Source organism: Balaenoptera borealis, assembly GCF_965194805.1.
Source record: "Balaenoptera borealis genome assembly, chromosome: 1".
Taxonomy (NCBI): Eukaryota; Metazoa; Chordata; class Mammalia; order Artiodactyla; family Balaenopteridae; genus Balaenoptera; species Balaenoptera borealis.
In genome coordinates this window covers 17141124-17165228 of record NC_138860.1, presented here as the reverse complement: position 1 = coordinate 17165228, position 24105 = coordinate 17141124, and the positions used below count along the sequence as shown (strand labels likewise).

The window sequence follows — 24105 nt, the reverse complement described above, 5'->3', positions numbered from 1 at the left end:
ATTCTTTACCTCACTTTCCCATCCCCACCTCTCAACCTCCCCTGGCTTACCCTGACTTTTATATTGTCCAAGTTTATTTTATAGAAGTGTGCCTGCGAAATCTATTTCAATTCTCTCAGGTGGTCCTTACGTTTGGTCAACTTTGGCTGAGAATAGAATTCTAGACTGAAAAGCATTTTCCTTAGAATTTGAAGTATTTTTCCAGTGTTTTCTATCTAAATACAATATTGCTAATAAAAACTCTGTTGCTAATTCAATTCTCGTTTCTTTGTAGATAATCCACTTTTTGGTGGGTATTATGAAATTTCATATGTGTGTGTAAATATATGTATATAAAACAATATATATGTACATACATATATATAGTTATCCCCCGTTAGGTATTTGATGGACTTTTTCAATGTGAAAATCATGTTTTTCTTCAACACCTGGAAAATTTTACTTCCTTATTCATTTGTTATTTAGTTTTTCCTATCTGTCCTATTTTCTGTTTTCTTTTTTGAACCTCCTTTTGAATGAGTCGCAGACTTCCTTGGCTGCTTTTCCACAGCTCTTAACTTTTTTTTTTTAAGTCTTTATTGAATTCGTTACAATATTGCTTCTGTTTTATGTTTTGTTTTTTTTTGTTTTTTTTTTTGACCACGAGGCATGTGGGATCCCACCTCCCTGTCCAGGCATGGAAACTGCACCCCCCACCCCCATTGGAAGGTGAAGTCCCAACCATTGGACCACCAGGGAAGTTCCATAGCTCTTAACTTTTATTTACATCATTTTCACCTCGTCAGCTCCGAGAGCACAGATATTTTGTTGTGTTCACGGCAACATCCCCAGCCCTTGCTTGACTCCGAGCAGCTGCATGATAAATACTTGTTCCGTGCATGAGTGAATGAAAGAATTTTTCCCTCCTTTGTCTCTATGCTCTACATTCTGGACTTTTTTTTAACCTCAACCTCCAGTTTTCTAATTATATTTTGATTTCAGTCATCATATTTTTAATTCACAGGAGCTCATTCATTTTCTTTCAGTGGTCCTTTCTCAAAGAAGCTTGTTCTTTCATAATTCGCGGCATTGCCTCAGCTCTCTCTGAAGATGCTAATTGGAAATTTGTAAACGTTCTCTTCTATTCCCTGAATTACATGTTTCCTTTAGCATCTGTTTATACTGTTAGATTTCCTCAAATCTTTGAGTTGCTTTGACTCTCAGTGCTTTTGAATGAAGGCATGGTTTTATAAATAGAGGGAGTTTGAGTGGATTTCCTCTGATTCTTTGTAGCTGTTTTCCCTCCAAATATGTTTTGAGAAAGATTTGGCTGAGTGCAAAGTTGCTTAGTTGGTGAATGATGATAGAAATCTAAAACCAGTTGTGTACGAGAACAGGGCTTTTCAAACTTTACTGTGTACGGATATTACCTGGGGGATACTGTTAAAATGCAGATTCTAATTCTGTAGGTCTGAGGGGAAGCCTGAGACACTGCATCTCTAAAAAGGTCCCAGATGCCTATGTTGTTGCTCTGGAGACCACACTTGGAGTAGTATGGCCCTAGCATCCTCTAGCTTCTTTCCTACCTTTGAGGATTTTCTTAAAACAATTATGCCCAGGTATGTAGAGGAGGATCTACTTAGTTTTAATTCGTTTTAAAATGTGGGGATTATTTTAGATTATACTTGGATGTATTCCACAGGAATAACGTCATGATGGTCATGGCTGAACATAATCAGCACCAGTGGGAAAACAAGGCTGTTTTAGATCAGCAAGTATGTATTATGAAGACATTTGCTCCATAGACATCAATTATGATCAGTCCTGTCAACAAATCCTTGTCTCTGAAGCTGGAACACTGGTTGACAGAATCAAGGAAAGCAGCTTCTCTTATAGCAAAAGCGAACAATGTCTACACTGATTTGGAAACTCACCATTTTACATAACAAGGATACCAGTAAACGCAGCACACGTCTATGGCAAAATCACAGGGCAAATGACTATAGCGTTAAAGCTGAGTCTGTGGGCAGCTAAAGTACGTGCCACTTTTGAGAATAAAAATAGTGTGTACCTTATTAAAAGCCGCCTGACAGGGTCAGCAGCCTGGTCAGAGAATACTTACCAAGAACAATTTCAATTTTAATAGCTTTTACTACGTATTTCATAAGCATGCCCATTGAAATTGAGTCATCAAAGCCTCCCAGTTCCTCCAAGACAGATTTTAGCCTGAGAGCTTGGAGTAATTATCCCACTGGATGTTAGCCTGTGTAGCTATTTCAGCCTCGTTCATCATTTCAAACAGCTACATACTCTGCTTGCTAATTTCTTCTGATGGATTAGCTGCTCTCACTTGTCTATCTTTTTTTATTTCTGGGGGGTGAAATATTGCCTTCTTCCCATGTTTTAATAAGCTGAGCAGGCACGCACCACTGCACGGCTCCTGACTCCTATTTCTTTCAGCTCAGAGAATGATCTTCTGGGGGAAGAGCTGGGTGTAAATGTGAAGGTGAAAACTTGGCCATTACTACCTGCAGCCTGAAACCGGTTGCTTCCAAAAGGACTGAAAACACAGTTTGGAGCTGAGCTGGTCTGCACTGACCTGTGTATAGTACGTTCTAGACTGCTCTCCCACCACTGAATGACTGTATTACTTACCTTCTGCTTCTTTTGGACCTGATCATTATTCCCACCCCCAGCCCCTGTATCTCATCTCTGCTCTGCCTGTGTGCCTTCCATTAGAAAACCACAATGTGCGCATAACTATTCATTGCAGGATATAACTTCCTCCGTTCTTCACAGTAATGACCCTGTTGGAGCTTCTGAATTCCGGGGTTCAATGATTTCTTTATTCTCTGTCCTCCCAGGGAGAACACACAATTTCACATGCTGGGATATCACTCCTTCTTAGGGAGGTGGTTAAAAAAAAAAAAAAAAAAAAAAAGAAGCAGGGGTTCTGGTAACAAATCAACTCAGGTTTGTTTTTTTTTTTTATTTTTTATTTTATTTTTAATGCTATTCTTGTCTGCTTACATTCTTCTTATTTATGTATGTATGTATGTATGTATGTATGGCTGTGTTGGGTCTTCGTTTCTGTGCGAGGGCTTTCTCTAGCTGCGGCAAGCGGGGGCCACTCTTCATCGCGGTGCGCGGGCCTCTCACTATCGCGGCCTCTCGTTGCCGAGCACAGGCTCCAGACGCGCAGGCTCAGTAGTTATGCCTCACGGGCCTAGTTGCTCCGCGGCATGTGGGATCTTCCCAGACCAGGGCTCGAACCCGTGTCCCCTGCATTGGCAGGCAGATTCTCAACCACTGCGCCACCAGGGAAGCCCTCAACTCAGGTTTTAATCCTGTCTCTGCCACTCAGAGGCTTTGTGACCTGGAGTAAGATAGTCAACCTCTCTGAGCTTCAGTTTTCTCATCTTCATAATAGGGATAAATACATTTTTCATTCTAGGATATGGTAGCAGAAATTAACAAGTGAGGCCGTGTGTACCTACCCTATAGGAGGCATCTTAGCACATGGAACTTACTACACTTCCTTTATCCTAGTGATTTAACAAATGGGCTTTTCCTCCTTGCACTTGGTGTTATTGTCAGTTAGGGCTGTGTCAGCTTTGCAGTGGATCCTAAAACACCAGACGGAATGAAGGCAGAAGCAGATGAGGCCAGCTTGTGAAATTCACAAGCCTCGTCTCAGGATCGCCCATCTGCACTGAGAAGGCATCTGAAGCTCTGCAGTGTGTATAGTCTAGGAGACGCCACTGAACACTCTCCCATTATCCCATTTGGGTATCTTGACACCAGTTTGAAAGACACATATTTTCCCTGGATTGAAAACAGTTAACTGACCCTGTAACCCAAGGTAAAGAGGACAGAAGATGGACTGCTTCTTCAGATAAAGTCTTCAAACTGACAAAGGCCACGGTAATGGGGGCTCAATCTTCCAACCTTTAGGAAAGGCCAGTCTTCCGAGGGCTGCCAATTTAAGGAAAAGCTTCTTTTACTCTCGGCCCCGGAACTATCCTGTATTTGCTGATAAATTTGAGATGGATACTTTTTATCCAGCTCAGGAGGAAGTGTGAAAGACAGTAATTGGTAATTCTTAGAGACAGTGGTGCAGCTCTCAAGTCCCTCTCAAGAGATTTTTTGGGAAATGTGATATCATTTGGAATTATATTAATAAGAGCACTACCTGGGATCAGAAACTTGGAATTGGTAGAAGTTTTTTTTTTTTTCTTTCAGAAACATAAAGTATCTCTATTCTTCATTTACACATAAATTATGTAAGTGAGTAAAATCCTCATCATTAGAGAATGACCTTGATGTTAGGACACATTGATATTATAGGTGATATTCTTCTTTGAAATTCTGCAAATTTTTGACATTAGTTATGGTTCAGTGCCAGAATCAAGATTATTAGTGTGGAGTCAAATACTTTTGTATTCACAAGGTAGTAATTAAAATGACGTTTCCAACTATTTATATATTTCATCCAATGAGATTATATATATATGTATATTTCTTTTTCAATTTGTCATTATCTCCTTTTCCCACTTTTTGACACTGGGTAAAGTGAAATGGAGAATGTGTATCACTACTGGCAAAGAAAGGGCATAGTCCCAAGACCATACGCTAGGGAAACTCACCCACCCCATGGAGCCTTTGTTCACCTCACTGAGGAAAATTCCCATAATATGTGTTCGCTCTTTACTTTTATTTTCTTTCTCAACCTAACCACCCACCCTCCACCGATGAAACAAACAATTTCAAAACAATTTTATTATCTTAAGTGAAGAAATAAAACTTAGTGTCAGACAAAATCTTTCCAAAAGGAAGTCACCTTACTAATTCTATAGAGCCTAAGTTTCATAGCAGGGAAAAATGGTTAGTACATATATTTACCTTTATTGTGAAGGCTGGTGGTTTAATAACTTAAATGAAACCTATCAGTAGTAGAAAACGATCTCATAAAATATTGAAGCTGTGTCTCATCATGTTAACATATATGAGGTGTTGTTTAAAAGATTGAGATTTTTAGGGCTTCCCTGGTGGCGCAGTGGTTGAGAATCTGCCTGCCAATGCAGGGGACGCGGATTCGAGCCCTGGTCTGGGAGGATCCCACATGCCGCAGAGCAACTAGGCCCGTGAGCCACAACTACTGAGCCTGCGCGTCTGGAGCCTGTGCTCCGCAACAAGAGAGGCCGCGATAGTGAGAGGCCCGCGCACCGCGATGAAGAGTGGCCCCCGCTTGCCACAACTAGAGAAAGCCCTTGCACAGAAACGAAGACCCAACACAGCCATAAATAAATATATAAATAAATTTATTAAAAAAAAAAAAAAAGATTGAGATTTTTAAAGCAAATTTATCTGATCCGATATAACCCAATGTGTGTCATCCTTAAAAGTGGCAGTTCCATCATCTCTGTCTCCTGTGACTCTTCCTCAGATACTGCTTGACCAGCTAGCTTCAGTAAGACCCCAGTCTGGTTTTTCTTTCCAGAGAAACTGTGATTAAACACTGCTTCTCATTCCCTTTTCTCTGCCCTCATTGTTAACTTTATAAGAATATAAATATATATTTTTCTCTTTACAAATAAGCCAATGGAGATAGTTTAGTATTACTAACATAATATTTATAGGCTCAAAACAAATGTACTCGTGGGTGATTAGATGTCATTACTGTTACAGACTTTACAAAACCATAGTGGTTCTCAGGCAATACAAAGTAGAGAAGGAATTGTTTGTTTTTTTAAACTGTCAAAAAGGAAACTGAGAGTCATCCTAGACTCAACTTGTGTCCTCAACTCCTGCTTTTCTTCCCACCCCATCTCTCATTTTTAGTCTACTTAATAAATGGCATTAAAAAAAAAAAGTGGTCTCTCATTCTGAGGATGCCTACAAAAGGCAAACATCACAGACATGTGGAGTACCTGCATCCTTGACCCAAAAGGACAAGTAAACATTAGAAGGATGCTCTTCATGTACACATCCTGAAATGTGAAGTAAATGAGTCACATTAACTCAATACCTTATAAACTCAGTATTAAAGTCCATAAAGCTTCACTGACAAACACTAATGCTTAATATGAGGCTGAAAGATGCAAGTTCATACAAATGGTTAGAAATTAAGAAAGAAGAATAAATAGAATTGGAATGAATGACTGTACTATTTGTTCTTCTCTGATTCAGACATTATGGTTTGTCTTATAAATTGGTTTTATCATAAAGGAGGAAATAGGCATATTACAGAAAAGCTTGAAAAGAAAGGTAAATAAAATGTTCACTCACTGGGGAACCCAGATAAAGCATAACAGCTATGAGAGTTTGCAAGTTTTCTTTCAGTGTTTTATGTGCACGTATATTTGTTTTTATTCAACAATTTAAACGAAACTTTGCATACCATTCGATGACTTTGTTTTTTCATTTAAGCATTCTCCTTGTTTTTACGTAATCATCCTAGTCATCCTATAAATTAACGTGGTACACTCTTTGGAGAGATGTTGCACAAGTTAGTTATCCTTTCTATTAATGGGCATTACCGTTTTTTTTTTAGTTTTTAAGATTATGAATAATTCTGTGATAAATTCCTTTGTGTATAATTTTCCCCAAAAATTGAATATTATTTCTTAGAATAAATTTTGAGAAAGGGTGTTTCTTTCCTAAATGATAAAGCAGAGAGATTTTTAACCCATGCTAGTTGTAGAAAATCTTGAAAATACAGAAAGGTATGAAGATGAAAATAATAATTATGTACAATCCTACAAACTAGAAACATAAACACTAGTAGCATTGTAGTATGTTTACTCCAATGGTCTTTTCCCTATGTGAGTCCCCTCCCCCATACATGGTTTGTAAAACTGAAACATTATCGTGTATAAGAATCGAGTTCTGCTTTTCTTCATTTCACATTGAGTAATCATTTTTTCAGGTCATTAGTCTCCTAAATATGATTTTTAATGGATATACGATTATTCATTAGTCATTTCCTTATTGTTGAATTTTTAGTTGTTTCCAAAATTTTGCTGTTATGAATAATATGTCTTTGTATCTTTGTATGTATCTCTGATTTTTTTTTTTTTTCCTTTAGGATAGGACACCAGAAGTTATACTGTTGGGTCAAAGGCTGTGCCCTTTTAGAAATTCATATTGCCCACTTGCTTTTCAGATAAGTCATATCAAAGTACACTCTTACTGGCAGTGTATGAAGATACCTGTCTCATTGAACCTTCCTTAACGTTTAATAATATTATCAGATTTTACTATTTTTAATTATAGAAGTGTAGAATGACAGCTCATTTAAAAAGTTTTCACTCGTTTTATTACTAGTGAAGCTTTCTTTTACCATGTACTTAGTTTCCCAAATTGTTTTGCAGAATAATGATTTTTTCAAAAAAATATACATGCCTAGTATAAGAAAGCCAGTTACAAAGGTAAAAATAATTATTGCTAAAAAATGTCTCACCACTCAGATATAATAATCAGATTATATTAAGTGATCATCATTCCAGACAACCCAAAGCAAGTATACATTTCTTTAAAAAAAAATTTTATAGAGTTATGATTGACATATAAAACACTATATATATTCAATGTCTAAACTTGATGGCTAAACACAAGAATCCATCACCACCATCAAGGCCACAGACGTATTCATCATCTCCCAAAGTTTCCTCCTGCCCTTTATGATTAGTGTGTGTGGTGTGGGGTACTGTGGGTTGTAAGAGCACTTAACATAAGATTTACCCCCTTAGCAGATTTTAAATATAGAATGCAGCATGGTTAGCTATATAGGCTCTATGCTGTATAGTACATCTCCAGAACCCATTTATTGTGTAACTGAAACGTCATACCCTTTGACCATCACCTCCCTATTTCTCCCTCCCTTTATCCCCTCGTAACCACCAACTTACGCTCTGCTCTTATGAGTTTGACTACATTCTCTTCCACATCTTAATTGACTAAATATCATTGTCCAAAAGTGTTTGTTTGTTTTAAAGTCATAGGCAAGGGTGGCCCCAGAAATTGGAGCAATGAGGCAGCACACACTTGGGTAACAAACCTCCACCTCTCATTCATAAACATGACTTCCCTCATTTCCAAGATCCCCAGTTTCCTCTGTGGTTGGTCCTTCTATTCTCATTCTGGAGACCTTGCCTTGAAAGCATGGGATATTCCTAAGCATGTACATTAAGCATGTAATTTACTAGGTCTAAAGCATTGTAATGTCACCCTATGAAAACTTGTCCACCTGAAACAGAGTTGTATCATTTCCCTATATCCCATCCTTTCAAAACATGGAGTCGTTCAACATATATGTTTTTCTCTGTGTTCATATTAATTTATATAATTACAATAATATCTGCCATTTGTATACAAGTTTAAAATGATTTCACTTCTGTTCTCATTTTTGATTCCTAATATACTATCATTTACATGATATCATTACATACATAATTTAAGATGGCTGAATCAATTGTCCAAGGTCCCATAAACCTACCTCTTTTGCCCTAATTTTGATCTTGTGCTACAATACATCAACTCATTTTTGATTCGAAGAGTATTTATTTTCCATATAACTTTAAGATAGATTGCAGGGCTTCCCTGGTGGCGCAGTGGTTAAGAATCGGGGGACGCGATTTCGAGCCCTGGTCTGGGAAGATCCCACATGCCGCGGAGCAACTGGGTCCGTGAGCCACAACTACTGAGCCTGCGCGTCTGGAGCCTGTGCTCCGCAACAAGAGAGGCCGCGACGGTGAGAGGCCCGCGCACCGCGATGAAGAGCGGCCCCCGTTCGCCGCAACTGGAGAAAGCCCTCGCACAGAAACGAAGACCCAACACAGCCAAAAATAAATAAATAAATAAATAAATGTTAAAAAAACCCAAAAAACTCTAGTTTCATCTTTCAAAAAAAAAAAAAAAAAGATAGATTGCAAACTCCTCACAGATTTTGTCTGCTGTGTTAGTTTTATATTGCACCTTGGACAGTTTATAAAAATTTATACATAAAATATTGTGTTGTATTAACAGTGGTGATAGAATTGCTTCGAGTCTGATAAGACAGGGAGTTAATCAATCATTTATTGATTATGAAATATTTTCCATTTAATTCTTTAAATTTCAGAATATAGAAGAAATTAAGGCAAATATGTTGCCCTAGATTGGAAGATAATTCGTTTTCAGAATCACCTCACAATTCATAGGTATTTGGGCTGGAAACAGAAAAGAAAGGGAAGAGGAGAGACTGAGATTATCATTGACCTTGAAATTAAGTGAGTTTTTTCTTTTTTTCCTTTTAAAATATAACACATAATAGTGCCTAAAAAAAGCACACTAAGAATTCACGGATTTGCCCATTCTATTTACTTGCAAACTCATTCCTTTTTGTTTCAGGATTCCTGAGGTCCTTTCATTGCTACAGGTGTTAGGAATCAAACAGTGGTTTGATTCAAGTGAATTCCATATAAAATATGTCATATTTGAAAACCTTAATATTATAAGGTTTATTTTCAGAGAATTTTAATAAGTACCATAATTCAATGGTAGTTTTTCCAAGAGCTTGGCTCTTGGGTTAAGAATATAAAATTGCTGCTTAATTATTGTGAAATAAGCTTCAGAAGGCTAAGAAGAATACTATTCTGAGTATTTCCAAAACATAGTCAGTGATATGGGACTACCCTAAAAGAAAGTGATGTCCATTAGCAAAGTCAAAAGGCAGGTGACTGTACTTTACATTTGTTTACTTGACATCGAAGCTGCTTCAGATTATCTCATATCACCAGTAATATGAAAAACAAAGCATCATATTCCATTCTGAAATCACATGGGAGCCAGTTAAAAGAATTTCATCATATTATTTTCACTCAAACTTTCCTGTCTTTAGTGAACAAGCACATATGTTTTGGTATGTACTACAAACATTTGCATAAATACCATCTTTAGCCAAGAGATCTTGATAACAGCTGGTAGGTTTTAGCTCATGTCAAATTGTTTCAAGTTAAATGTTATTTACTGATGCAGAATGGAGTAAAAAAAGGAAACTAATATTGAAGGCACTGTGAAGAATAAAAACATAATAATATTAGGTTTAGGATTTTCATATTTTTTGGTCTTCAAGATCTTTTGCCAACTCTAATTAATTAGTTTTCATAGTACCTAGGGAGCTAAATATTATCATCTCAATTTTAAATAAAATTGAAGAATAAAGGTTTAGTAGTTTCCCTCAGGCTACAGAGGGATTAGAATTCCTTTTTTACAAGGAAAATGAAAATGACTGTTTAATAACAATGTTAAATAAGATAGAGGACATGGAAGTGCTTATTTACAACACCAGACCCATAGCAATAAATGTGTGTTGAATTTTTTAATTGTTATACTACAGGAGAAAAAATGTTCAATATATATGCTTCCCTTAACCTGAAATTTATATGATTTATATGATTTTTACATCTATATATGCTTAGTTACTGATTAGAAGAACTAGAAAAATTCTTGAATGCATGAACTTGTTTATTCTTTTCTCTTTATTTTTAAATTTTCTTTATCTTTTTGGCCACGCAGCATGTGGGATATTAGTTCCCCGACCAGGGATTGAACTGGTGCCCCCTGCATTGGCAGCGTGGGGTCCTAACCACTGCACTGCCAGGGAAGTCCCCTTTTCTCTTTAGAAAGAGTTAGCCTCTTTCTTTGAGACAAGAAGGCAGTTATATTTTTCAACATCTCCATGAAATGAGATTATAGATTATCTTTAGTACCTAATGACACCCATGTTGATAGCAAACTGTGTGGTAAATTTAATCAGGCCAATAAAGAATTCAGCCCATCATTAATAGGCTTTATAGCTCTCATAATGCCACATATATGTCCTGGTTGGATTTTTTTCTTCTTAATCCAATTGGCTGAAATTTGATATAAATTTATTAGGGATTTTAGTGTCATGGTCAAATATTCTCCATGTCAGATTGTTCTTCCTTATGTCTAACCTACATTCTTCATGATACACTACTTGATTATTAAAATATTGTTGTTTCTTCTGGTCTCTGTTGAATATGCGCTCAGGATCAGGGCTCAGGGGATCCTGAGTGTTACAGCGAAGAGCTGTGAATCTAACTCTGCAGAATTCAGGTACTTTTCATTCTTACCCTCCTTGGAGTTTAATAGTGTAGTACTCTCCTGACTCTTTCCTGCCTTCTTTCACAGTAAAGGAAGATTGCTTTCAGCTGTGTTACTGTATGAAAGAAATGAAAACATATCCATTCTTTGGATAGTTTCAAACCCAAACTCATCTCCCCTCCTTACATGTTCAGGTATGTTATTTGGTTGACATATTTATACAACTTACAAATTCTCCTTAGGATGTTTGGATCCACTTTTGCATGAACATATGATATCAGCAGAATGCAACTAGATTAATTAATGGTGGAGTTCCAGGGTTTAAGATAGGGTACAGGGATGAACCTGGATCCCTCCCTGGAGCAGTCAGCCAAGTATCAAAATGGAGTCATCAGGAAGTGAGGGAACCAAGCCCAGAGAAGCAGCTCCCTGGGGCCAGGAGGAAAGGAAACTGCAGAGCGGGCCACCCCACAATGGGGTAAAAAGGCGGCAGAGGAGGTGAGGCTGTAGTTAAGTCAAGGAGCATAAGCCCTGACTTTCCCCCAAATTTCTCATTGTTATTATTGTTGACATTCTCAGAAAACTCAGATAGGGACTCCAGTTTGAAAATTTTCTAATATTTAGTAAATAATTCTGGCAAGCTACTTCATCTTTCTGTGCCTCAATTTCCTCAACTGAAAATAATGAACAATAATACCAATCCCATGGTTGTTACGAAGGAGAAATGAAGTAAAACATCTAAGGAGCCAAGAATGGTGCCTGGCATGTTTATTCTCTCAATAAATGTTAGCTAACGATAATTATAACAATGATGACGTATTTTATCCACAGTTTATAAAAAGAGATGAATGACTTAAAAGAGATCTTTGGATGCTAAGGAGTATTAAAAAAAAAAAGGGCATATAAATACTAACACTAAGAATAATATCATGAGCATCGTTATCAGACTCCAGTATGAATAGTGACTGTGAATATTCATTTGCTGGATCAGGTGAGTCTGTGACCATAGCACCTTCACCCAAGCAGCTCCCCCAACAAAAATGTATAATGATAAATTTTATAAAATTCGATTTTATTGCACGAATGACCAATGGAAAACGCATTTAAATGTTGTCAAAGAGTAGCACAAAACCACCTTAGTTTTTTTTATTCTCTTCCCAGCAGACACCCCCTCCCCCTCATAAACAACCTTTCCCATATAAACATATGTGGGCTCTGGAGGGGAAGGCGTCCTCTATGAGATTTGGAAATATGGAATGATAGAAAAATTTTTCTTCAGGATACCACTGATATCATGAAGTCTTACTTATGATTTCAAATGGCCTACTCAAATAGTTTATTACCATGAAATGTAGAGTATCTTGAATTGCCTGAACTTATTACTTTAGGGCTGAACTATTACAGTTTCTATAGGGAGCCCAAACAGTGGGAAAAACAAGTCATGTGCCAAAGATTTTAGGTTTTTCCCAACATTGATTTTTGTCTCCTAGGAGAGAAAGAAATTAATGATATATTATTGAATTTATTTACCAACCTTTCATTACAAAAACAATTTGAATGTATTTAAACATACAGATAAGCTTAAAGAATTGTGTAGTGAAAAAAATCATATATTTACCACCTAAATTTTACATTTAACATTTTACCGTACCGGCATTTTCTTTTTTGGATGCATTGCAAAGTAAGCTGTAGATGTTTGTAGCTGTTGCCATCTTGGGCTTATTTTAAATGCATATTGTAGGTGCTGGAGCAAACCATGAAAACATTTTTTCCAGACCTGAACGCAACCAAAAGGAGGTTTAAGGGTTTCCCTGGTGGTGCAGTTGTTAAGAATCCGCCTGCCAATGGAGGAGACACGGGTTCAAGCCCTCGTCTGGGAAGATCCCACATGCCACGGAGCAACTAAGCCCACGTGCCACACAACTACTGAAGCCTGCACGCCTAGAGCCCGTGCTCCGCAACAAGAGAAGCCACCGCAATGAGAAGCCTGTGCACCGCAACGAAGAGTAACCCCCGCTCACCGCAACCAGAGAAAAGCCTGCGTGCAGCATCGAAGACCCAACGCAGCCAAAAATAAATAAATACAATAAAATAAATTTATTTAAAAAAAAAAAGGAGGTTTAACATTTTATAGGCTGGTATCTCTCAAGTTGAAACACTACCTTTCCAGGTTTTTAACACAATATGCATGTTCACTTAGCATCTGACAGAGCATCAACAAAAATTTACATTGAGAATTCACTCCATAATTTGCTAGTTCACGTTTAATGGTAATATCCAGATCTATCTGATACAGTCATTCGTTTCAATTTCCAATGGACTGTAATTTTTAGATAAGAATTTCTATTTTAGAAAGAAAAAATAGTAAAACAAGAATTTAAGCTAAGAAATGAAACCAGCTGGATGTGAATTCTGATCTATGGTACAAATCTCAATTGCATCCCAGGATAGAGAACTTGTTAAAGACCGCAAACAATACTATACTTCCAAGTGATGTGAAACTATTATTCAATTTTATTTATGCTTTTAGATTTTTTAATTTTAACACTTGTAATGAATTTGTAAATAAATTCCTTGCAAATAGTGAGGCATGTGCCAAATGTCCTTAAGTCCTTAGGTGTAGCTTGTATTATATCTAAGTCCTTAAAGAATAAAACATTTGATATAATTGTTTGTGTTAGTAATTCATGAAAGTGATAGAAATGTAGTAGTGTTGATATATGGGCTCATATTCCATGTTTGCAATTGTACATATCAGGTATCTCATCATCACAAAACTAGATGTAAAGAATAATGGAGGTTTGCAAATGTGAACATTTGCTTCTTTATTTTACACTTGCAAAGAAGAATAGTTAAAGAAATAAAGGAGAAATAAAGTCTCTCTCTCTCTCTCTCACTCTCTCTCCCACTAATTATAAAAAAATAGATCCCATGGACTTCTCTACCATATTGGTTGAATGGAGTCATAGAACCAATTATCCAGATACTTAAGGACACAAAATGTCCACACTCAGTAAGAATATATATTTCTAAATTCTTAGTTAATAATCTGACCATCTTGACAAAATGGTCTATTAAATAATCTGGGTTAAAAAATTGAGTATATACTGTATACATGTAAGTCATATACACATACAGAAATCATATTTAATCTATATATATATAGATGTGCATGCATATATACAGAAATGTATCTTCCAAAGTCAATAATATATTCAAAATAATTCAGACACATTTTTAGTCATTTCAATAATATGAGTAGTTGTTTCAATTTATTGCTTCATTTTGCTAGAGAAGACTTGGTTATATGATCAAGTTACTAACATCTTAGTAGGTGACCCTGGCAGATGCACTTACATGATTGTTTTTGCAATATGTTAAACATTTTTACCAAATGGAAGGCAGAGTAATGGAGCCAGAAGAGATAAAGTAAAAGGTAAGGGAAGCCTTTAATTTGCTATGGGTAAAGCCTGTTTACATAAGCATTCATGTCCAAGAGCTATCTAAATTTCACCCTCACTGCCGTTTCTTATTCAATATGGATCACAGACAAACTGGGAAACACTATGGTCAAATTTTCCCTCTCTTAAAAACAGCACATCTTTTGTCTTTTAGTGCAAGCACATGGATATCTTAACCATAAAATCACCAAATTCTGTCAATATTTAATTTTCTTTTAGAATGTGGTATATCAGTTCTGACATAAAAGAATAATATTACATAGTATAAACTTATATTAATATGTATATAAAGAAAAATATTCAATGGGAACTATAGTTTTTGCATGCAAAGTATTTCAAGGGTTAAATCAATAGCATGGCAGTTTCAAATCCTTGCTGAAAATATGCCCCTTCTTAGGGAAAAAAAAAAGAAAAAATGCTGGGTGTTCACTTGATTGACAACCTTTCCAAATAGAAGTGTTGCTATAATTAAGTAATAACGTATGAGTGAGTGTACATTATGACAAATTGGAAGCCTGGTTGATTAGATTGAGCATATAAGCCGTCAGTATAATTATCATATTTTAATCATTTTTCTCCATTTTTTATAACAGCATTGTCTTCAGCCTCATTTGGTGCTTATTAGATTGATATTCTAAGAGGAATTGTACAACATAAAACATGTCCTTAAACAGGATGAACTTTAGATAAGGGCTTTACTTATGTCTATAAACATTTATAATGATTGCTGTTATGTTTCTACTTTCTTCTACTATTTCACTTTGTGTAACAATGGAAAAAAATTTTCAAGATAAAATGGATAAGCTTGAGCATATCTGTCTCTGTGAAACACCACTATATTTCAGTAGAATATTTATTAAGGCTGCCTTCAGAATGTAGGGTTTTTTCCTTCCATTGCCTGTTCTGTCTGTAGACAGATCATTTAAATAGATAACTCAGTCCTTTAGGGTGAACACTCTGCTTCTGTTACATTGTGAATAATCACAAATGTTGAATCTGCGAGCCACACAGGAAAGGAATTTTGTATGGGAGGAGGGGAGTGGAAGTGATGGTCTAGCTTCTGCTTCCCAAGGGCTGCTCATGTAAACAATGAGGAAGGAATCCTAAGAAAAAGGCAGCACACCAATTCGTACCCAAGTTTTCAATACAAAGCCTGTAAACTGGTTATTCTGATGCTGTGACGTGGAAATTTAGGAAAGACATTAAGAGACTTGAATATTAATATTCATTTCTCATCTCCAAATCAGGATGCTAGCTCGACAGTCCCAGCAATTCATCCTTCCTCCTAACATGGAAAGGAAGGACTCACCAGGCTCTCGGCTCTCTATCTTTGTCCTCAGGAACCTCAACAAGTTAAAGTAGTCTGAAATACAGGGTTTGGAGTGTATGCGAACATGTATACCTGGAACCTTATATGGTCTCTATTTCCTCCAGTTTTTTAGGGTGTGAAGAGAGATGCCAGAGCTTTGAGTATACCCCTCCAACTAGGTATGCTTTTACATCAAGAATGTGTGAGCTATAATATTTCCCCATTTATTCATAAACTTTTACTGGTCATAAAAAGTGGACTTTGTTAAGGACATTTGTTTCATGGAAGTAAATGATGCAATGGTAATACCATCACTACCTTGCAGTAAGAGCAGTCCAAACCCTTGATCAGTTAGTCAGCGTGCTAGGGAATCCAACAGTCTCAAGCAATAAATGGAGAATAGATCACTCTTCAACATGCCCAGAAATCTGTACTGCCAAGCTGTCTTTCTGTTTTACACAAGCACATTTTGAAAAAAAGATTTAGAAATTATACAGAGAGATTTTTATATATGTTGATCACAGACTAAAATTCTGGTATAGTTTTAGGCAAGTAGGTAACAATGGTATATTATCTGACACCTACAAGTTAGATTAATTATTAGTCATACTCAGGAGGGAATTACACATCATACATAGGTTACTATGTGAGATTGGTAATATTTTTACAAAGGCATGAATAAATTCACAAATCAGAACATTGGAATGTTAAGGAAAGAGCAGAAATTTAACTCAGAATGAAGGCATATAAAGAATAAAGAATGAACAATAAGAATTATTTATTAAGACTTGATATTATTTTAATGTCTGTTATGGACTGACTATTTGTGTCCCCTCAAAATTCATATGTTGAAATCCTAACTCTCAATGTGATGGTATTCGCAGGTGGGGTCTTTGGGAGATAATTAGGTCATGAGGGTGGAGCCCTCATGAATAAGATTAATGCCCTTGTAAGAAGAGACAAGAGAGAGAAAGCTTTCTCTTCTCTCTCTCCTTTCTGCCATGTGAGGATACAATGAGATGACTACCTGCAAACCAGGAAGAAAGCCCTAACCAGATGCTGGATCTTGGACTTCTTAGCTTCCAGAACTATGAGAAATAAATGCTGCTTAAGTCCCCTAGTCTATGATATTCTGTTATTATAGCCTGAACTAAGACAATGCCTTTATTTAAACTTTTGATTTGAGTATGAATAGTATTTTGTATTTTCTATAGATTTACCCAACAAGTAAATTCAGAAAATCACCAGAGGTAAGTTAATGTTGTGTATTTATGAGACCTCTTTTAAGGTATGTAATACAGAGACTTCCCCAGTGGTCCAGTGGTAAAGAATCCGCCTTCCAATGCAGGGGATGTGGGTTCAATCCCTGGTCAGGGAACTAAGATCCCACATGCCACGGGACAACTAAGCCCATGTACCACAACTACTGAGCCCGAGCTCCTCAACTAGAGAGCCTGCGTGCCACAAACTACAGAGCCCATGCGCTAATACACATATGAGTTTGCTTATAAGATCAAGATTCACTTAATTGAATGTTCAATAATAAATTAATTGATTAGCTAATGTAATCAAGAGATAATGAGCACATAGAATGTGCGAAGTACACTAGGTGTTTGGGCTACAAAGATGAGGAGGTTCTCAATGATCTTTCTATTTGTTTACATAGGAAATCCTTCTTGAAAGGCAAATGGCTTCTCTATTAAATGAATTAACCTCAAATTCCAGTTAACACAACAGCTCCCATTCAAAACAGTTATCTGAGTCTGAAAAGAACTTAGTTTTGCAACTTAAAGGGCATTAGTTATCCAACATCTTTGAATGTTGTCAAACTGTTTTCTTCTTTTTAAATTTTATTTTATTGAAGTATAGCTGATTTACAATGTGTGTTAATTTTTGCTGTACAGCAAAGTGATTCAGTTATACATATATACATGTTCTTTTTCATATTCTCTTCCATTATGGTTTATCACAGGATATTGAATATAGTTCCTGTGCTATACAGGAGGACCTTGTTGTTTATCCATTCTATATATAATAGTTTGAAGCTATTTTCATAATGATGTTATAGGTATACCAGAATTTACTGAAGGAAGTACTCTGTGGTTTGTGGCTTAAATTGTTTCTACACAGACTAGTACACTGAATAAGAGCTTGGGCTGTGGGTTTATATTCCAGTTCCAACATATACTTCATCCAAGTTGCTTACCTTCTCTGTATCTCAGTTTTCTAATCTGTCAAATGGGCCTAATAATATTATCTCATAGGATTTTTGAGAAGATTAAATGAGATGATGCTTATAAAGCACTTGTCTGACATATTTTATGAATTTAATAAATGTTTACTAATAAAGCACACCATTTACCCTGGGAGAATCTAAAAAAAATCCTATCCAAAATTCAAATATTAAAGAATTATAAGATTTTTTAACGTTTTACATAATCAAACATCACGAATATATATATATATATTTTGAGGCAAGGAATATGACTTTATTCAGAAATCTGGTAGACTGAGAAGATGGGAGACTAGTGCCTCTGAAAAACCATCTTATCTGGGTCTGGGTGCCAGTTTCTTTTATAGAGTCAGAGAGGGAAAGGCGGTGAGGAAGTAATAAGTAAAAGGGCCATCAGTCTTGCAAAACATCTCCGGGAACGACCAGCCTCAGTGAGGGGATGTGTTGGTTTCTTTTTTCTTGCAGCCATTCACAAGTGGGCAGGGCTCCCTGAGGCAGGCCATTACGTATGATTATAATAACAAAAGTAACGAAAAGCAAAGGTTAAAGTTTCGTTACTTTTGTTAAAGTCAAAGAAACAGATCCAACGTGGAGTCCCATTTAGCTCTTTCCTGTTAGAATTCCCCACTGTCAACGTCGATTCCACAATCTTGTGGAAAAAGGGGTGACAACGTTCTAACTGCTCCGTCAGATGGATCTTTCTGGGAGTGTCCGCCACCCGTGTCAGTGTTCCCAGTGTTGAGATTTGTCTTTTGTTCCGCTTTGGAAGTGTCTGCTTTATACCTGTAGACTTAAAAATATTCACAACCTAAAAGTTGAGAGTTATCAGGAATTTTGAGGGCTTCAAGCCCAAGAGGCCACATCTCAAGTTAAGGAATTTAGTGTTTTTCTACGTATGGGAAGATGCAAGAGTCTGGGCTTACTGAAATAATTTCTTTGATGTGCACCTCAGAAACATCACAAATGTTAACTTATTTTGAAGATGCTCCATGTTGATAACTCATGTTGTGCAGACACTAAATTGGGATAAACTTGAGGCAGTCCTTTTGGATGGATCTGCTTAGGAGCTGTGCTTGAAACAACTTGAATTTTGAACTATCACAAAATATCATATTGCTCATAGGAGTCAACAGATTTCAAAGCACATATGCATTAACATGCATTGCAATTATTTTTATTATAGGCCAACATGAGTATTTTTTCATCTTATAGATGTAAGCAAATTGTTTTACACTTTGTCCTGAATGAACGCAGACTTGGTCATTCATGTATATGTTCTATCTTTGTTGATTTCACTATTTCTTAATTTTATATTTACATCTAACATTTTACTCCTAGTTGTGTAAAATAGTGGTATTGTACTAAAACAGAAAGGGTTATGTTGTGTAGTTACTTTGTAGCTCTAAGGTATAAAAGCAACATTCTAAATTTATAAACAAGTCCAGGGGTCCACAGAAAAATGGATATTGCAACCAACTCCTGGCAAATTTTCATGTTAAGTGACCAGATTCTAGCCTCTTTTTACTATTAAAATGACATTTTAATTTTCTTGACTAAGACATTCTGGTAAGGAGTCTCACATTGTCCTTACACACCTAAAAGGATCTTCTCTTTCCCACCTAGGTTTTCCCACTCAGATTTTCCAGAATTTGGATACAGGTTCTCTTTTCAAGCAATTTCCTATGTCCTCCTATAACATTAGTCTGCTAGTGAAATGAAATGCTGCAGTGACCTTTTTAATTCCCCTGACTTTTTACAATCTTGGAAATTTAGCACAACAGCAGGAGTTTAATCATATTCACGGATGTAAAAGACAAAATAAGGTACCTTTAAATTCAGAGGGAGATGTGACTTCCAAGGTATCAGAGGCTTCAGAGATTCCCTGGCTGTCCCTGGGGAGAGCTGAAGCTGTGCTCCTTGTGTTTCTCACGATGCATCACTACATCCCGGGCTGACACATCTACCCACCGCTTACACTTGAACTTATAAGCTACAAACTCCTGCACGTGAAACTCATTTACCAGAACTATTATATTTGGTATTCATTTTTTTCTTCTCTAACAATGTCCTTTTTGATTTATTCAGAATAGTATTCATTCAAAGATTTCGACATCTGGTGATTTAATTTTTTTCTACCAGTTTTACTGAGATATAACTGACATACAGCACTGTGTAAGTGTAAGGTGTACAGTGTAATGATGTGACTTACATACATCATGAAATGATGACCGCAGTAAGTTTAGTGAACCTCCATCATCTCATGTACAGACAAAATTAAACAAATAGAAAAAAATGTTTTTCCTTGTCATGAGAACTCTTAGAATTTACCCTCTTAACAACTTTCATAAAAAATGTATTATAGTGTTAATTTCACTTATTATGTTGTACATTACATCACTAGTACTAATTTATCTTACAACTGGAAGTTTGTACCTTTTAACTACCTTCACCCAATTCTCACTCCCTCTACCCCCTGCCTCTGGTAACCACAAATCTGATCTCTTTGATTTTATGTTGAAAATGTATTCTATTACATTGGATATTTAAAGTCTTTGCAATACCAGAGACTATTAGATACAGGATGCATAATGCCAAATACTCATTTGTTTGCATGAGTACCTCACAACTGGTGGACTGATTCTTTAAATCAAACTGAACGGTTACTCTGATTCCCTGTGGGTTTAGCAGTGCCCAATCATTTAACTAAGTGTCATTATATGTGTTTTTAGTTTTAGGTCTCAATTGTTGTGCAGTTCAGTTGATGGATGAGATGGCCTAAAGAAAAGTAAGAAAGGAAAAAAGAACAATGTAGCCCAAAGTGACAGAGCAGATCAGCTCTCTTAAATTCCCTGTCCATACAGCCATTGTGATCAAGGTGATTGATGAAGAATCCTATCAGCTCTGAGCTGTTTAGATGTCAAACTGATAGGGAAAAGCAGTGCTCACCATGTTCTTGCAGTTTTGAGAGGTCAACAGTTAACACATCTCCATGACTAGAGACAGGCTTCTGTTCTTTAGATGCAGGCAAGAGGTTATCAATTTACATTAGCCATGAAGATTTGCTTCATAGGTAGTCACCTTTAAAAGGCAAATTACTGAATATTTCATCTCCCAAAACTACTTCTTCTAAATCTTCAACTGAGCCTTGCTGATGAGCATAGGCGTGTTAGAGCAACTGAGAAATTACGATACTCATTTTTTTTTTAAGCTAGCAAACACTTCTTACTGAGTGTATTTTGTGGATTATTCTGATTGCAGTGGGAGAAAGAAGCCCTGCTGCTTTTCAACCTCATAGCTTTTCTTCCCAAGAGAATGTGTGTCTCCCAACAGCCTACGTGGTCATAATTAGCCCCTCAAACATGAGTCCCCATGAAAACTGAAACCAAAGAGTAATGAGAAGGAGAGATGAGTGAACTATATATGATTTATTTTGGGGCTTGACCTTAGTAGGCTCCAGGCATCTGGATGCTTGGAGGAAAGGTTTCTATTTCTCTTTATACTATAAAGCAGATTTTCTGGTAAATCATTAATTAACTTAAACATAAGATATGTTAACATTAACCAAAACCTAGTATAGCTGTAAGAATATATATTTAGTGAATTTATAATCATCTTAATCTTTGACAAATATTTAAACTCTAAAATATCATATATTCTTGATTATTGATCTGAAGATTCTTGGCAAGGGAGTTCTTTTTCTTTATTTAAAATTGCTTGTCTCTTGGTTGAGCTGGAAGTACTGGAAAGAAAAAAAAAAAAGATGTCATTGCTATGATCTGAGACTAGGAAACTTCAGGCTCCATAAATTTGTTTTATTTGATTTAGATTAGGCAGTAGATAATGTAGCTGGACACAGTTGACAAGAAATTATTTTTCATTTAAAGAACTATTTAAAGAAGAAAAAGCTCATTAAAGAAAATTTAGCAGGAAAAGTAGAAACAGGATATACAAATACACAAATAGCTCTATCACAAAAAGTAAACAGGCAATATGTTACTAGCGTTTTAGTATTGCTATTTGGTCCTTTTGAATGTGCCAAGATTTAAACATATATAGTTGTGATCATTTTATATGTACCTTTTAAAAATCCTGGTAACTTAACCTAACATTATGTAACAAGACATATCTACGTTATTAGATAATCTTCATAAACTAAATAACAATATATTCTTATAAATTCTGTTTACAGACACTGCTAAGTGATCTACTGAATATCATTTTCCCCCACTGGATCCTTGCTAGAAAAGCCCCAATCTGTTCAAGTGATTATGCCTCTCCTACATGATTTAGGGAAGAGGGATCCTTTTTCCTGAAATATCTTGGATTGGGTTCTAATCAATCATAGTGGTCTTATAACTCTTTCCATTGAATGGGTACAGGGTGCCATGTGACCCAGTTATGTCCAGTGACATATAAGTGGAGGTCTACTATTTTGCTTATAGCTGCATTTCAAGCACTTAGACTATTGGCAGGCATTTATCAAGTGTTGAATAAATAATTATTGAATGAATGGATTTTAAATGCTAAAGAGTTTTTCATTCAAAATAAGAATTCATTGGAACAGACTGTTCTTTCCAGGCCATTGCTGTGTCTGGATGTGTTGCACAGAACTGCTGCAGCCATCTTGTTACCAGTGTAAGGGTGAAGCCCACCCACAGGTGAGGCTGACCCAAGAGACTAAAAGAAGCAGAGCCCAAGCCATCATGGAAGATCCCTGACTTCTGGATTTCTTGAGATAATAAATTTCTGTCTTGCTTACATCAATTTAAGCCGAGGATTTCTATCATTCATTGATGAAATAATTGTAACTGATATATGCTGTTTTATGCCAAGAGTTACCATATTTGTTGAGTAATACATATAAAAGAGTTTATAAGGCCTCCATTTGGCTACCTACCATTACAAGGCATAATAATAAAATCTCTTGATATATTTAATAGAAAGGTGGATACTGTTTTTTAAAGAAATTATACTAATGTGATACATATTTTATAAAATTCAATAACATTTAACAAATCATGATAAAGCATAATTTTAGGTACTACCAAAGAACAAATATCAACAGCTGGGAGACCTTTCTAGAGGACCAAAGAATTCTGAATCTCAGCCTTCCCTGCTTTTAAAGCTGTGCACAGAACAAGATTATTCTTCATTACCTTCATTTCAGCACCAAATTTCTGAAAACCATTGTAGTTATCTATTGCTACATAACAAATGCCTCCCAAATTTAGTGTCTTAATACAATGACATTCATTTTATTATTCCTCATGATTTCTGTGGGTCAGGAATTTGGGAAGGGCTGAGCTGGCTGATTCTGGCTGTGGGACTCTGATTGCAGTCAGATGGTGGCTGGAGCTGGAACAGTGGCCGGGGTGGGGCTGGAGCAGCGGTCAGCTAGGGGATCTCTTCATATGGTCCAAGGGCCTCTTCATGTGACCTCTGCTCATGGGTAGTTTGGGCTTCCTCACAACATGGCAGCGTCAGAGTAATCAGGCTGCTCACAAGGCCTGAAGTTTTCTAGAGAGAAGCAAACCAAATGGGAGTTACATTGCTTTTTATGATCTTGCCCAGAAGTCACACAGCTTAATGTTTGCTTCATTTTATTTTACTTTTGCAAGAGAGACACAAGCCTTCCCAGAATCAAGGGGAAGAGAATTATACTCCATCTTTTGATGGGGGAGTGACAAGATTCTAGAATAGCATACGGGTTGAGAGAGATTTTGGTGGCCATCTTTGGAAAACACAACCTGCCATAACCATTAAAGACGTTTCTGTGTGGCTTGTTTTTTTTTTTTCTTCTTCTTTCTTTTGTGTTAATTTTGCTGTCTAAAATCTGTGGAATGACCAAAGCTGTAAGTTCCTTGGAGTTAAGGAACTCATTCTTTCTTTCCATGCAATTCCAGGACCACTTGGATTCCATATCAAGGATCAGACTAAGTTCAGAAAGTGAGAGAATGGAAGAGAATAATGGTGTAAAAGAGCACGAGTCTGTGTCAAGAGAATACGAAGAGATT

At 36.4% G+C, this 24105-nt stretch overlaps 2 long non-coding RNA genes across 2 annotated transcripts in view; both read left to right on the top strand.

Moving 5' to 3' along the window:
* LOC309630564 overlaps nucleotides 1–8857 on the top strand; it is an 86151-nt gene extending 77294 nt beyond the window's left edge. The window contains exon 4 of the long non-coding RNA XR_014245754.1: nucleotides 7067–8857. This is a non-coding gene — a long non-coding RNA (uncharacterized lncRNA). The remainder of the gene's footprint in view (nucleotides 1–7066) is intronic.
* Nucleotides 1–24105, top strand: part of LOC309630693 — a 212346-nt gene that overhangs the window by 115597 nt on the left and 72644 nt on the right. The gene's annotated exons all lie outside the window — the stretch shown is intronic.